Here is a 16,954-nt window from a genome sequence, read left to right as displayed (position 1 = left end):
GAACTAAAATTATTTGTATCCTAAATGCAATGACATGTTCTTAATTGAATCCTGAAACAGAAAAAGAACATTGGTGGAAAACTTCTGAAATTCATATAAAGTCCAGAGGTCAGTTCAAAGTAACATAATCAACGTTGGTTTCTCAGTTTTGATATCTGTACTATTGTTATAAAGACGTTGGCATTATGGAAAGCTGGATATACAAGAAGTCTCTTTACTATCTTTGCAACTTTTCTGTAAATCCAAATTTATTCCAAAACTTAAAAGATGTCCTAAAAATTACATGAATAATTTGTTTCTGCTCATAATTACAGTCCAGTTATATTTTCTCAACCATTTATTTTTTTTTTCTCTTCTGTAGCTTCAAGTAACTGTGCTATCTTGTTGAGAGCCACATCCAAAGGGGCCCCAGCAAACTTCCAGCTGCCAGCAAACTTCCAGCTGCCGACTGATGATTGGCTCACAGCACCCCACCAACATCTAGCTGATTGGCTCCTCTGTGGTGATGTTCATTGGGCTGTTTCCCCGCCCTTCAGACTGCAAAGCTGATGATTGGCTCACAGCGGCCCCAGCAACATCTAGCTGATTGGCTCCTCTGCGGTGATGTTCATTGGGCTGTTTCCCTGCCCTTTCAGACCACGGAGCTGCTCATTGGGGGACTTCTTTGGCTCCGCCCACGCGACCCAGCCAATCGGCCTCAAGAGCAGGAGGATTGTGGGAGGTGGTGAGTCTTGTGTGGGTGAGAGGCTTGTGGGAAGCTGGTGGTGGCAGTTGGGCTCTGAGGGTTTTTTCCTGAGGAGCTGTTTTGTTTGGCGTTTGTAGTTCTAAAAATAAAGTTAGTTTCTTTTGACAAGTGGCTCCTGAATTGTGCCCAGCCAGACTGCGTGCGGCATTACCTCTTTAGTTGAATTTGTTACACTGCTTATATTTGTGTGTGTTGGTTCATGTGTCTCACAGAGAGACACACACAAAGAAAGAATATTTTTGCTACTGTAATTTTGTCAACTTTATGATGTCAAGCACTGTCTTCTTATTTGATTTCTCTTTAAATTTTGCTAGCGTCCCTGATATAATGAGCATACAAATAAAATTTATTGAATTAATTTGAGCTTAGGGTGGGCAATTTCAAGGTGCTTTTTGGAGGTGTAATAGATTTTCACATGTGCAGCCTTACTCTCCACTTTCTTTTTCACCTAGTCTGTATGGCAAGATGTTTAGTAAGCTTCATAGCTGCAGTCTGTGATTAAATAATAGTTCATTCATGTAATCCTTAAACTTTACCAGATTATGGTTTTAGATATTATAGAGAACACAAGCCATTATTATGCAATATCCACCACCCAAGAGATGTAGAAATGCAGGGTTTTTGTTTGTTTCTCTGTGCAGTGCTGAAAATAGAACCCGCAGCTTCACACATGTTAGGGAAACACTCTACTGCTAAGCCACCCCTGGCCTAGAAATACAGGTAGAGAATTCAGAAAAAGAAAAATGGATGATTCTTCCTAAATATGAAACTGTAATCTAGTGCTTTTTTGGTTTTGTTTTGCTTCAGAATTCATTGACAATAGTCTAAAGCTTTTCAAAGAAAAGCTTTTCATTATTATTATTCTATTATTATTATTCATTTTATTTTCTGAAAATAATTAATGAATATCAACCCATGCCCTTATTTTGGCTATCAAATTTCTCTTGAAAACCAAATAATATTACATAAGATATATAGACACAAGATGTGTGACTTCATAAATTAAAAAAAAATTAAAATGAGGAAAAAAAATGTGTGACTTTAAAACTAAAATCCAGAGCCAAACTTCAGGCTCAGCTCTAACAGCAGTATGCCTCTCATGCATACCTCAGTAGCAATGGGTGAAGACTACTTAGTAGCAAGGATGCTGACATCCCATCCCTCCTGTTATTAGTGCTTATATTCTCCTGAGATTGAAGATAGTTTTTAAAATTAACACCCCAGAGTTAGTATGCTTTGTCTCATTGGTAAGTATAACAAATCAGTGGTAGTTGAATTAGGATTCTTTGCCCTTGACACCTCAAATGTACTGCTCAGCCCAGTGAGTTAATGGGATATTGTGATGGCATATTAGAGCATCCTGATTTCTGAACACTATCATACCTAAGATAAGAGTGACAGGACACTTTAAGTCATCAACCAGGAAAGATTTCTCCACTCATGCCTTGAAAATGGGAATAAATGTGCAAATCTGTATGATTGTACTTGCCTTGCCATCTATCTTGTCAAAATGAAAATCGACATGGGAATCAAGTCAAATGTGCTTTAGCAGATTAGAGAGAAATAATGTATATTTTTCCTCTTGAGTCACACAGAGCAGCTATCACTTCCTGCTGTGCTAATTTGTCTTGGGCTAGGAGTTCTGAAGGTGAAACTCTGAAGGTCCTATGAATGAGAAGTCAGGACTCCATAAGGAGAAATAAACAATAAAAGAACAATGTGTGGATAAAATAATGTATTGTAAAGCAAACTACCCAAAGTTCATTCATGTGATCCCTAAACTATGGCAAGAGAATATGTTCTCTTGAATACTATCAGAAATAATTAAAAAAGAAACTGTAATACTATACATACAATATTTTCTAGCAAAAATTGAAATTCATTCAGTTATTTCTGTGGCTTTCATTCTGTGAAAAGATGTATTTGATCTCCAGTCATCTTGTGGCTCCTATGTGTGTGTGTGTGTGTGTGTGTGTGTGTGTGTGTTATGAGGAGATCACATAGGACAGGTTGGGGAGGGCTTTGACAAGAAAAGGAAGAGGTAATGGTTAGAACTTGAAGTATATTAAGAATGCATTTTAGATATTGTCAAAAGCCAAACGTGAGTCACTATCTACACCACTCATTCATCACCCCACCTACAAGTTTACTTTTTCCACTAACACCATTATTTTCCATTCCAGAGACCCCTACCACCATGATAATTTACTCCCTTCTGTATAGTTCCTTATACTCTTTCAAGGAAATGATATGCTGCCCTCATTTCTAGGGCCTGATGTGATTTTTTTAAAAAGAAGATATTGGCATATTCAAAGCAAAGGGAAGATATTTCTTAATTCTGTTTTGCTTCCATGAGATCACTTTTTGAAATCCATCAACACGACCTACATCGACCTACATCGAAGACCCAAGATATTATAATCTCCTTGCCTCTGCCCTTGGGATTTGCCAGCAAGTCAGGTTGTCTAGGAAAATCTCATTACTGCAAGACTCACTGTCCAAGCAAGTATTAGCAGAGAGAAAGCAGGGAGAAATGTAACCCAGGTGACTGTCTGTAAATTGACACAGATTAACTGTTCTTTGTCCAGATTCCTGGTGGAATACTGGAGAGCTACAGAAAGTCGTTTTCAGACACAAAGTTGAAAATAGAACTGAACAATGATACATAGGCATCCATGAATTGCAACAAGTGCCATACAATCCAATCATCAGGAGTAAAGTTAATTTGGCCCCAAAATATCCCAAGGAACAGTTTTAGCTAAGCTTCAAAATGTTCCTATAGCTGACTATTTAATTGAAAAGGCCATTAAACCATTTGATTGCAATGGGGAAAATTCTGTGAAATTGTGGAGCCATATTCATAACCACCGGTTTATCTTTTCTCCTTGTATTCAATTGAGGACACTAATTGAATTCATCTACAAAGCCCTGGATTTTATTGTGTATGGAGTTGGTTTCATTCCAGGAATCAATTCCCATTCTAAAAGGAGGCCTAAAGTGTCTGGGTTTCAGCCAGATGTTTCTGAGAGGAGAGTGATTAAGATGGTTGCTAGCTCCATGGTGAATATTTGCCTTGCCATTCTCAAAGCCCACTTTCAAAAATCAAGACTAGATACTATCCTGGGTTACATATTTCTGGATAAGCTTTTAAAGAATATTTTAGTTTAAAATAAATCTTACATGTATCTATGGATAGATGAGTGAATGTTCTTGGGATTATGACTAATTTAATTAAATTAAAATTTTCTTGAAAGATTGAAATCACCAAGAATCACTTTGGAATATTTGTTGCAATTTACCACATTTCTATATCTTTACTTCCAAAGATACTGTAAGGTGTATATTTATGATACCAACCAGAATACCTGCATTTTTGAAAGACTAGGAAAAAATGAAATAAGATTTTCCCCTATGGGAACCCATAGGAGTAACTCACACACATATCATCAGCAAAACCAAAAACAGAATGTATAAATGGTTTAAAGTATTTTATTAGACTATGATTTGGCCAAAGTTTGCTTGCTGGTAAATTTTAATTCTCATGGTAGTATAAGATTTGCAAAGAGCTCTGATTTTTTTTTAATGAAGACTGCTAAAAATCCAGACATCAAAATATAAGAATCTACTTTTGACATTTATACTTTTATTGCGCTTGCTACTTAAATTTCAGTCTTTAAATACTGTTACATAAATCTATCCATGCAAGGCAGTCAACTGAAGTGGTGTGATTGTCCTTTGTCATCTCTTTTCATCAGAAAGTACTAAAGTAATTTCACTGTCTATGATGCACACTGTTGTACACGTGGTCTGGAAATCAAGTTGGTTTCAAGTAGGAGAAATTTAAATATCATAACCATGCTTCAAGAAAAAAATATGACTTCATATTCAGGATAAGAAAATTGAGGATCAGAGAAATCATCACCTTAATTGAAATTTAGCCAATAAGGTAGGCCCAGGGAAAGGCTAGGGAGCCCTTGGATGAGCATCCATTCTGATGGTAGTGTTGGGTTGATTTTGCACGGCTACAGCAAAGAAGCTTCACATGCAACTGCTTTATGTTGGAATTTCAAGTAAAATTATATTTGAACAAAAGAAATGTCGATAATTTATTGCAGTATACATAGGGTGACCAACTGTCCCAGTTTGCCTGGAACTGAGGGAACTGCCAGGAAACAAGAGTTTCATTGCTAAAATGGGGAAAGTCTCAGAAAAACAAGGATGAGTCAATCACCCTGCTGGTCTACTTCCCATCAAAATATTTATTTTTTTGTATCCTGCAGATTGAACAGATGGGAAATAGTGTTCATTGAGGGCTCTGATTTATGTGGAACATGACCCTGTTCCACATTTTCAAATGAGTTAGTTTTTTAAGAAGCTATATACCTCTTCTAGGTCTTGATTCCTGCAAAATAGAGGCAAAGATATACTGACCCATCTGACTACTCCAGGGCTCATTCTTTTTAAAAGTATGCATATGGAGGTGTTTACAAACTTTTTTTACCACAATTAATAAGAAGAAATAAATTTTATAATGCTTTTCAACACATAGATCATATAAAACTGATACACATTTTCATAGAGAACTTTTACTTGTTACTAGTATATGTAGGGCTGTCAGGTGCTTTCAAAGTTCAACATCATAGGTTTCCCTTTCTTCACTTTGCCCCTTCACTTGATGCTTATGTACTGTTATAGTTTGGATCTGAATGTACCCCCAAAAACCTTCTGTGTTGGGTAATGCAACAATATTTGGAAATAAACTGATTGGATTATGTAGGCTATATCCTTACCAGTGGATTACTCCATTAGATGGATTAACTCAGACTGGGTTACTGAGTGGTAACTGTAGGCAGAATGGCTATAGGCACTAAGTCACTAAGGGCATGCCCTTGGGTACTATATCTTGTCCCTGGCCTCTTGTGCTCACTGCCTTCCCTTCCCCCTCCTCCTCCTCCTTCTCTTCCTCTTTATCCCTCTCTCTCTCCCCCCATCTCTCTCTCTCTCTCTCTCTCTCTCTCTCTCTCTCTCTCTCTCTCTCTCTCTCTCTTTCTCTCTCCTTCCCAGTTGCCAGGAGCTGAGTAAATTTTCCCTGTTCTACATCCTTCTGCCACATTTGAGGTATTGGCAAACCATGAACCGAACCTCTGAAACTGTAAGCCAAAATAGTTTTCTCCCCCCAAGTTGTTCTTGTTGGGTGTTTCTGTCACAGTGATGCAAACCTGACTAACACAGAAGGGTTTTCAAACTATAATGAATATAAACATCATCAGGGTGTGTTGGATTTGGTAATATAATAAGAAATCTCAATTCTGGGCTTGATTATGGGCAAAGACCTAGACACTTGCTTATAATAAATAAATGGAAATACAGATAGTCCTCCATTGATTTGTTTTTCTATGATTTACTTATTCATATAACTAATATACACAAAAACTATATGAAAGATCCTCAGGATACTGGTTTGACATTGCTAGAACACAGTTGAAATGCAAAAATTTGAGCATAATATAAATCATTCTCATTAACAAAGTGTATATACAAGTTCATGCAAGAATTGAATTCTCTTCACTAAAGAATAGAAACCACTGTGAAATGTGTGCCAAATGGTAACAGCGTTTTGTTTGGTTTTGTTTTGTTTTTGTGTGTGTGTGTTTGTGTGTGCATGTTGTTATAAAGATCACTCTGATGTGAAGCAGGGGGAGATAAAAAGTGAGATGACCCATAAGAAATTGTTGCAACAACTCAGGTAAGAGATGGTGAACTAATGTTCCCAAGAGTAGTGCTGACCATGGTAGTAGGTGCTCAGGATATACCACACAGAGCGAAGCATGATTTCTCATGGTTTAATAGTAAAGGGAGACCAGCAGGTGCTCACCCAATAGAGTACAACATGTTCTGTGCTAATGTCATTTTTAAGTTGCAATGATAAAAAAAGGCCAGGACCCCCTCAGAAATACTGTGGTTTGCAGTGCAACTCTATCTTAGAGCAAGACTATGGATGATCATTTGACCTCCAAATCAAGGTGACTCATAAAATGAGCACAGGATCTTGAAAGTCAAAGATATGATAACATTTAACATTGCAATAGATTAAAATCAAAAAATTAAAATTTCTTTGTTTTGTCTTCAATAGTGAAGCCTAATAGATTTAAATGTAAATTTTAAAAAGACAAGGCATTACAGTAGTTTCTCTCAATTTTATACATCTTCTTATGTAGTCTATATATTACACAATCATTTGTTGAAAATCCTCAGGACCTTCTCTGAGACAATCTGGAGATTGATGACTCTCCTCCCCCTGACATTCCTGTTCAATTAGGTAGAGGTCAGAGAGACATCTGCTCCATATTTCAGCAGTGTGTATTAAGGACTTCAGTGGAATTGAAGTTCTCTAATTTTAGGTCTTGACATATAGAAAGCAAATTCTCCTTTCACTTAATAAAAAAAAAAAGTCCACAATTAGTTGACTTTCTCCACCAACTTCTCCCTTTATTATTTAATGCCTCATTTTTGTTAGTTTTAGCTTGCCTCCCACCCTTCCTGTTTACCCTCTTTATATATAACTTGACTCAGGATCAAATGCATTGGAGGGTCTCATTAAATGCTGAGCAGCCAGTTTTGACAAACTCTACTTTCACACAAGTTACACAAGAGAAATACATAATATAATTTTTATGGTTGACTGCCTTGAGAAAATTTAGCACACCAGAAGCATAATTCATTCAACAGAAAAAAAGTCTTTTTAGCTGAGTTATTACCTGAGTGCAGCTCTGCTGCTGGAAATAAAGTTTGAAAGCTTCTGCGTACATAAGGAGTACAAATGGATTTGGGTCATCAATAACGTGACTAAGTTCAGAATCAGAGTGTTCAGGGATTTCCCTCTAGCGAGTAATAATAGTATTAATTGTACTTTTGTCTCTGACTTGACAGGCTCCATGCCCTACACTTAACATGTGATACTTCATGGTAATCCTAACAGTTCTATCACATGAATATTATTATTCCCACTAATAGATAAGGAAGCAGAGGGTCAGAAAGGTTAAATAACTGTCACAATGTCACACTGCGGATAAATGTTAAATCCAGTCTGTTAAATGTCATACTCAAGGGTTATCCTATACCTTGCATGAAATTTTGACTTCTTGTTCTAGAAGGTTTATTCATCACAGAATGTCTGTAAACCATACATGTGATATTCTGCACGTTGACAGTGCAAGGAAAAGTGAATACTAAAAGGACAGCAAGAAGTAACCTGAACCAAAGAAAAGCAATCAGAGTTTTTAGTCTCAGAAACACCATGTAGTGAATGTGTTAATAGAGTAGTACATGCTGAAGACAGAGCCAGAGCTGATTCTGCTGCTAATACTCAAGCACATGAGAACGTTTACCCCTTGCCAAACCATTTGTTTGCTGTTGTTTGCAAAATCTAATTGTATCACACCACAGAGTGTGAAATGCTAAGTAAAATGTTTCTTTGCCATATCTTTCTATATATAGACAGAGCTTTGATTTCCTAAATCCAATATTTGCATATATCCAATATAGTTACAAAGATAGAACCAGGATGCAGTGGCATTTTAAGAAAGTAATTTAGAAAGTAAATGAGAAATACAGAAACTGTAACTTGGAATATATATAGCTCCTTTCTCTATGGTTACCTGGCCTATTCCCTTCCTCCTTTGAGCATTAGTTTATGGGATTCACTTATTTAGGATATTTGTTTCAAGAAAAAAAAATTCCAGTTACTCTTCTTCATGAAACAAAAATGAAGGAAGGTGATCTGATATAATAAAAATGACACCTGGAAATGCAAGGACCTAGCCCTTGAGTTAGTACTATTTTCTCATTTCTAATCTTCACTGCTGTCCACTAGTCTAAGGTTCTTTTTCTTTGTGAACTTCTCTGATACTCAGTTCATCCAAGAGACACAGGATGGCCATCAAGTGACCCCCAAATTTATATGTAATGAATGTAGCCACATGAAAGGACATGTGTTCTTATTGCTAACTTCAGTTTTCAAAAAAAAAAAAAAAGAATGATCTTTGCTCTTGATTTATGTTATGTAATCAAGTGCTCATAAAATACAAATATGACTTTTGGTTTCCCCAGTTGGAAATTTGAAGTCAACTGAGAATCATCCCAAGCAGAGGATCCTAAAAAAGATCTGTTGCATCTTCATTTTTTTTTTCTCCTGCATCTTCTTGTGCTGATTTGCTCAAGTTATGCTCTATATACCTAAAATGTACTTTGCTTTTCAAAATTCTCTTGAAGTATCTTAGTAATAAACCTTATCTAATTATATTTCTCTGTCCATACAAGAAGTCTTGATACATTTGATGGAAATATTTTGACTTCCTCATTTACATAATCAATGTGGATCACAGCATGATCATTTGGTCATGGCAATTGATTCTTATTAGAAAAGATTAATTTAGCCACAATGAGTTTTGCTTGGATTAGAAAAATTGTGCTTTTGTCTCTTTTCACTTAACATTGTTCTTTTTTCCAGTCTCTACAACTCTTGCATGGCAGACATTTAATTCTTAGTCTTTTTCTCATATTCTTTATGTAACTATCTTGTATGATATTAGCCATAGAAAGTAGTGCCATTTATTTGTCTTTATGGTACTTCTTAAAAATAGGGGCAGTATCTAAGTATTTTCCCTAAATACTTGTAAACATCCAGATAAAAAATTTTAATAATTGCCATTTAATTGGCAATGGCCATGATTCAGATGATAGAAAATAAAGTAACACATCGTTTAGTAAGATCATATGATCAATAACTAAAAATAATTATAAGCATCCACATTCCAAGAATGTTATGTCTAGAAATCAGGCATCTTCTTTCCTTTGGCTTACAGTCCTCCATTCAATTTACAGAGGTTTAAAATATTCAGTAAATTATCACATCATAGCCATAGTTTTATAATACAATAGTCAATGTAGTTTTATAATACAATAGTCAATAAAATAATCTAAAAGCACACATTTCTCAACTCTTTTCATTTTAAGAAAAAAAGTTTTATATTAGAATTTGAACCAACAAATTACATAAATAATCTACTAAAATATTTTATAAAATCTGATCTTGAATAAAAAAAATCTTGGTACAAATATGATAAGAAATTGATTGACTAAAAAAATAGGATGAAGACATATTACTTAAAGTCACACAAAGCAGAGGCAGAGTTCACCAACCCACCCCAAACCCACAGCCCAGAGTTCTCCCTCACCCTCATGGAGAGCCACCCTGTGCTGGGGTTCCTTATCCACAGCCCATCATCAAGAAACATAGAGGCTTGAGGCTGCCACTGCCACAAAACTGGGATATCGCTGCTTCTATTAAGAAACAACAATAAGGACCTGGTAAGATATCACCAAGGTCCCTGTGGCCTGGCTTCACCAGAGGTCTCTCTACTAGGGGTGCTAATAGTTACCCTGTTGCTGAAGTGACAGGGAGTCTTGCATGGGGTTGCCTGTCTCTTATTTCTCTAACAGCCAACTTCCTATGATTATCCTCTCACTAGTCATATAATCTAATACACCCATATTCTCATATTCTACCTTATAAACATGTCAGTCAACCCCACAGTAGCCCCCTTTCATTATCAGAAACTGTAAACCAATATGCAAACCTATTGATTATATGGTTAAAGATAACTGAACTCATCATTTCTGTTTATAGTGACAAAACTGTAAGTGTAAAAATAAAAGCTAACTAATACTTGGCTGCACATTGGGTACATTGAGTGGTATAATATTGATCTCACCCTTAAAAGTGAACTATTGGTAACCTGTAGGCACACTATAAGACAATAGGGCAGAAGCTGTAATACCTCTGATCTGCACTGCAAGAGAGGAAGACACATAGACATCATAAAAAAACAAGGGAGGAAAGTGCCCCCCCACAAACCAAGACACTGCAATAACAGAATCCACAGATAGTGAAGTAGATGAAATGTCAGAGAAGGAGTTCCAAATAGACATAACTAAAATAATTTGGGAAGAAATATGATATGTCAAGAGCTTTGTAATGTTGTGAACAACCAATAAAAAAAAAAAAAAAAAAAACCTAAGTGAGCAGATACAGGCAAAAATCGACCACTTCAACAAAGAGATAAGAGAACAAATTCAGGCAACCATGGATCATACCAACAAAGAGATAAGAGAGCAAATATAGGTTGCAAGAAATTAATTCAAGAAACAGAGATACTGAAAAACAAACAAACAAAAAACAGAAATCCTAGAAATGAAAGAAATAATAAGCCAATTAAAAAACTCAATAGAGCCTGGCATGATTCCATCCTGTCCGTTTCTTCTCTAGAGCAGCCACCCATTTTCTGTAGGCCTTCTCTCCCACCTAAGTGCGTGCTATCAACCCATGGAAGGTTTGATGGATATGCACATGAACCCCCTGAAGCCCCAGTACTACCTTTTTGATTGTGAGCTAAAGGCTGACAAAGATTATCAATTTAAGGTGGATAATGATGAAAATGAGCACCAGTTATCGTTAAGAATGGTCAGTTTAGGGGCTAGTGAAAAGGATGAATTGCACATTGTTGAAGCAGAGGCAATGAATTATGAAGGCAGTCCAATTACAGTAACACTGGCAACTTTGAAAATGTCTGTATAGCCAACGGTTTCCCTTGGGGGTTTTGAAATCACACCACCTGTGGTCTTAAGGTTGAAGTGTGGTTCAGGGCCTGTGCATATTAGTGGCCAGCATTTAGTAGCTGTGGAGGAAGATGCAGAGTCAGAAGATGAAGAAGAGGAGGAGGATGTGAAACTCTTAAGTGTATCTGGAAAGCGATCTGTCCCTGATGGTGGTAGCAAGTTTCCCCAGAAAAAAGTAAATCTTGCTGCTGATGAAGATGTCGATGATGATTAAGATGAAGATGATGATGAAGATGTCGATGATGATGATGATGATGAAGAAACTGACGAAAAAGCTCCAGTGAAGAAATCTATACGAGATACTCCAGCCAAAAATGCACAAAAATCAAACCAGAATGGAAAAGACTCAAAAACCACCAACACCAAGATCAAAAGGTCAAGAATCCTTCAAAAAACAGGAAAAAACTCCTAAAACACCAAAAGGACCTAGTTCTGTAGAAAACATTAAAGCAAAAATGCATGCAAGTATAGAAAAAGGTGGTTCTCTTCACAAAGTGGAAGCCAAGTTCATCAATTATGTGAAGAATTGCTTCCGGATAACTGACCAGGAGGCTATTCAAGATCTCTGGCAGTGGTGGAAGTCTCTTTAAGAAAATAGTTTAAACAGTTTGTTAAAAATTTCCATCTTATTTCATTTCTGTAACAGTTGATATCTGGCTGTCCTTTTTATAATACAAAGTGAGAACTTTCCCTACCGTGTTTGATAAATGTTGTCCAGGTTCTATTGCCAAGAATGTGCTGTCCAAAATGCCTGTTTAGTTTTTAAAGATGGAACTCCACCCTTTGGTTGGTTTCTAAGTATGTAGGAATGTTATGATAGTACATAGTAGTAGTGGTGGTCAGACATAGAAATGATGGGGAGACAAAAATATACATGTGAAATAAACTCAGTATTTTATTTAAAAAAAAGAACTCAATAGATAGAATCACCAACAGACTAGACAACTTGGAAGACAGAACCTCAGACAATGAAGACAACATATACAATCTTTAAAATAAAGTTGACCTCACAGTTAAGATGGTAATAAACATGAACCGAACATCCAAGAATTGTGGCATACCATCAAAAGACCAAATTTAAGATTTATTGAGATAGAGGAAGTTTCAGAGATTAAAACCAAAGGAATGCACAATCTCTTCAATAAAATAATATCTGAAAACTTCCAGAGCATGAAAAATGAATACAAAAATCAAATACAAGAGGTCTATAAGACACCAAATGAACAAAATGCCAACAAATCTACACCAAGACACATTATAATGAAAATGCCTTGCAGACAGAATAAGGATAGAATTTTAAAGGCCATAAGAGAGAAAAATAAGATTACCTGTAGGGGAAGACCAGTTCAAATCTCAGCAGATTTATCAACCCAGACTCTCGAAGCTAGGAGATCCTGGAACAACATATACCAAGCTCTAAAAGATAATGGATGTTAACCAAGAATCTTATATCCAGCAAAATTAAGCTTCAAATTTGACAATGAAATAAAAACCTTCCATGATTAAAAAAAAAAGCTAAATCTTAGAGTCAACAAAGCCAAGTATACTTTCTTGAGATAATATTTCAATTTATTTTTCACTTAAAATAACAAAATGCTTCTCTTAAAATTTCTTCATAAAATAAGTGTAATATTTTATACCAATTAATCTGCATGGTTCATCACTTTCTTATTTTACTTAATACTGTAAGCAAATTGTTTACTCTTATGTTTAAAATGTTTCATAAACATCCGATTAAAATTTGAATAATGAAAACAAAACAAAAAAATAAAAGAATTTATAGCAAGAAAGCTTTTACTACAGAACATTCTTGGCAAAATATTCCACGAGGAAGAAATGAAAAACAACAATGAAAATTTGCAAAGGGAAGGACTACAATAAAAGAAAAGCCAACCAAAGGAGAAACCAAGGCAAGCTAAATACAAAAAAAAAAAAATGACTGGTATACAAATCATAGCTCAATAACAACCCTAAATGTTAATGGCTTAAACTCACCAATCAAAAGACATAGGCTGGTAGATTGTATTAAAAAAAAAAAAAAGACCCAACAATATTCTGCCTTCAAGAGACTCATCTCCTAGGAAAAGATGTCCACAGACTGAAGGTGAAAGGTTGGGATAAAATATACCATTCAGATGGCCTACGTGACCAAGTAGGGGTTTCCATTCTCATATCAAATAAAGTAGACTTAAAGCCAAAGTTACTCAAAAGCAATAAAGATGGACATTTCATACTGCTTAAGGGAACTATACATCAACAACACAAAACAGTAACAAATATATATGCCCCAAACAATGAAGCATCTACGTTCATCAATCAAACTCTTGTCAAGTTCAAGAGTCAAAGAGATGACAACACAATAATTCTGGATGGCTTTAATACACTAGATATTTCACAAGGATAAAATGAGAAACAACAAAGAAAATCTGCAAAGGGAAGAACTAAACTTTCACTACTAGATAGAGCTACCAAACATAAGCTAAACAAAAAAACTATAGCACTCAATAATATAATCAATAACTTTGACTTAACTGACATGAGTATATTACTCATCAATGAGTGAATACACTTTCTTCTCAGCAGCACATGGATTCTCCTCTAAAATAGACCATATGTTATGTCACAAAGCAAATCTTAGTAAATACAGAAAAGTAGAGATACGACCCTCCATTCTATCAGACCACAATGGAATGAAATTAGAAATCAATGATACAATAAAAATAAAAAGGAAATCCAACATCTGGAGACTAAATAATATACTATTGAATGAACAATGGGTTGTAAAAGATATCAAGGAAGAGATTAAAAAATGCTTAGAAGTAAATCAGAATACTGATACAACATATCAAAATCTCTGGGACACCATGAAGACAGTACTAAGAGGAAAGTTCATTGCATGGATTTCATTCCTTCAAAAAGGAAAAAACTCAACAAATAAATGACCTAACATTATGTCTCAAAGCCCTAGAAAGAGAAGAACAGATGAACCCCCAAAGTAGTGGAAGATAGAAAATAATTAAAATTAGAGCTGAAATCAATGAAATTGAAATAAAAGAAACAATTGAAAAAATTGACAAAACAAAAAGTTGGTTTTTTGAAAAAATAAATAAAATTGATAAACCATTAGCCATGCTAATGAAGAGAAGGAGAGAGAAAATTCTAATTACTAATATTACTAACAATTACTACTCTAAGATTTCATCTCACTCCAGTCAGAATGGCAGCTATTAAAAATACAAACAACAATAAGTGTTGGCGAGGATGTGGGGGAAAAGGCACACTCATATATTGCTGGTGGGACTGCAAATTGGTACAGCCAATCTGGAAAGCCATATAGAGATTCCTTGGAAAATTTGTAATAGTAGCACCATTTGACCAAGCTATCCTTCTCCTCACTTTATACCTAAAGGACTACAGGAACACAGCCACATGAATGTTTATAGCAGCACAATTCACAATAGCTAAATTATGGAATCAACCTAGAAGCCCTTCAATAGAAAAATTGATAGGGAAACTTTGGTATATACACAGTGGAATATTACTCAGCATTAAAAGAGAATAAAATCATGGAATTTGCAGGTACATGTATGGAGATGTAGAACATAATGCTAAGTGAAGCAAGCCAATCCCAATAAACCAAAAGCTGAATGTTTTCTTTGATATGAGGAAGCAGACGCATAAGGGTGATTTGTGGTAGGGGAATTATGGGAGGAATGGAGGGACTTTAGATAGGGCAAAGGGAAGGGAGGAGATGGGGGGGCAAAGGGGTAGGAATGATGGTGGAATGAGTTAGTCATCATTACCCTAAGTACATGTATAAGACATGAATGGTGTTAAAATGTTCTGTGTACAATCAGTGTCTTGAAAAATTGTGCTCTATATGTATAATATGAAATGAATTGCATCTGCCACCATGTATAACAAATCAGAATAAATAAGAAAATAAAATAAAATGATATAAAGCCAAGCATGCATATGAACAGATTACTAGAAAAAAGTCAATTGCAGAACATTTGTCTTAAAGTGTGTGTACACACACACACACATAAACACACACACACACACACACACCTATCTATCTGTGTTATCTTTTTTTGCTGTGACCAAAATACCTAACAAGAACAACTTGCAAGACAGATTTATTTTGATGTATGGTTTAATGGAATCTATGGGTCAGTGAATTCCATTGCAGAAACATCATGGTGGAGGAGAACCCAGCAACTCATGGCAGCTGAGAATAAGGGTATGAGTCAAACAAAAGATAAACTCCTACAGGGCACCCCACACTGACTGACATCTTCTGCCTCCCAGCAGTCCATCCAGCTATGAATGATAAAGTAGGTCAGAGCCCCTATGATCCAATCATTGACTAGAAGCCTCATCTCAGAACCTTGCTGCATTGGGGACCATGCTTTCAACTCACAGGCTTTTTGGAAACATTTCAGATCCAAACCATAACATCATCTTTTCAAAGATGAATGTAGATACTTAAGTAGAGATAGAGACATGTATGCATATTTGCAGGCATACTGATAAGCCTAATTTTTAATTTACTTTAGGTCAGTGTAAACTATGGTGATAAGAAGGTTAGGCTGTGTAAGATAGGACAAACAACTTGGTCAGAGTCAAGGTCCTGGGCTCGGGTGTGGCTCAGTGTGGCATGTGCCTAACATGCCTGATGCCCTGGGGTTCAATCTCCAGCACAAAAAAAGTATTGAGGCACCAGTAATAGTTATAGGAGGGCAAATTTTGCAAAATTAGAAGACTGTTGGCACCTGGGCTATTTCTCATTTGCTGTAAGTATCTCAATTTTAAGGTCTTCAGCCTAACAGTTATATTCTCATTGTTCAGTTATATTCCCATTCTATCAGAAAGACTCAGTATTCTCAGCAAAGCAATTTCCTCTAGTAAGAATTGATGTTCCTTCAGAAGCTTCCTCGCATCAGTACTGGTCTGAACAGACTCTATTTTCCCTTGATCTTATTTGCTATATCATTCCTTTTGCAGGTTTCAGCTGTCTTCCAGCCACCCCCACCTTAGGACCAGAGCACTTGATAACTGACACCTTAAACACAAGTATCACCTCTGGGTTGAAATATCCATAGTAATAATTTAAACACCAAATTCTTCTTTATTTCTATTCAGTAGAATACCTTCTGGACAGTTTCCTTCTTCTACTTTGCCTTCAGTGTTTACATTGTTTCCTTTTATAATACTCTCAACTAGAGATTTATAGGCAGACTGCACGTGAGTCAATGAACATACTTAAATGCAGGAAAAGGCAAGAAAGCAATGGACAGAATTCCAGAAGTTCTTAGACTTGGAACTTGAAGTGTCTTTTCTTAGGCAGCAAAAAGGAAAATATAAATTAACTTCAACTTTGACATTTCTTTATTCATATTCCTCATCTGGGGTTGGTCTTTGATTTCAGTAACTATTTTCATGTGAAAATGAAAATCTAGTATGCTTCTCTGATAATCATCATGGGGTACAAAGGATGATTTCTGCTGGCCTCGTTTCCAAATAGGCTCC

The 16,954-nt window shown here is 35.9% G+C and overlaps 1 pseudogene; it reads left to right on the top strand.

Annotated features, from left to right (window-relative positions):
* Positions 1 to 11,129: 11,129 nt before the first annotated feature.
* On the top strand, positions 11,130 to 12,012 carry LOC144254816 (nucleophosmin pseudogene; annotated as a pseudogene).
* The last annotated feature ends 4,942 nt before the right edge of the window (positions 12,013 to 16,954 follow it).

This window comes from Urocitellus parryii, chromosome 1 (genome assembly GCF_045843805.1).
Source record: "Urocitellus parryii isolate mUroPar1 chromosome 1, mUroPar1.hap1, whole genome shotgun sequence".
NCBI lineage: Eukaryota > Metazoa > Chordata > Mammalia > Rodentia > Sciuridae > Urocitellus > Urocitellus parryii.
This window is presented reverse-complemented; position numbering and strand designations above follow the sequence as displayed.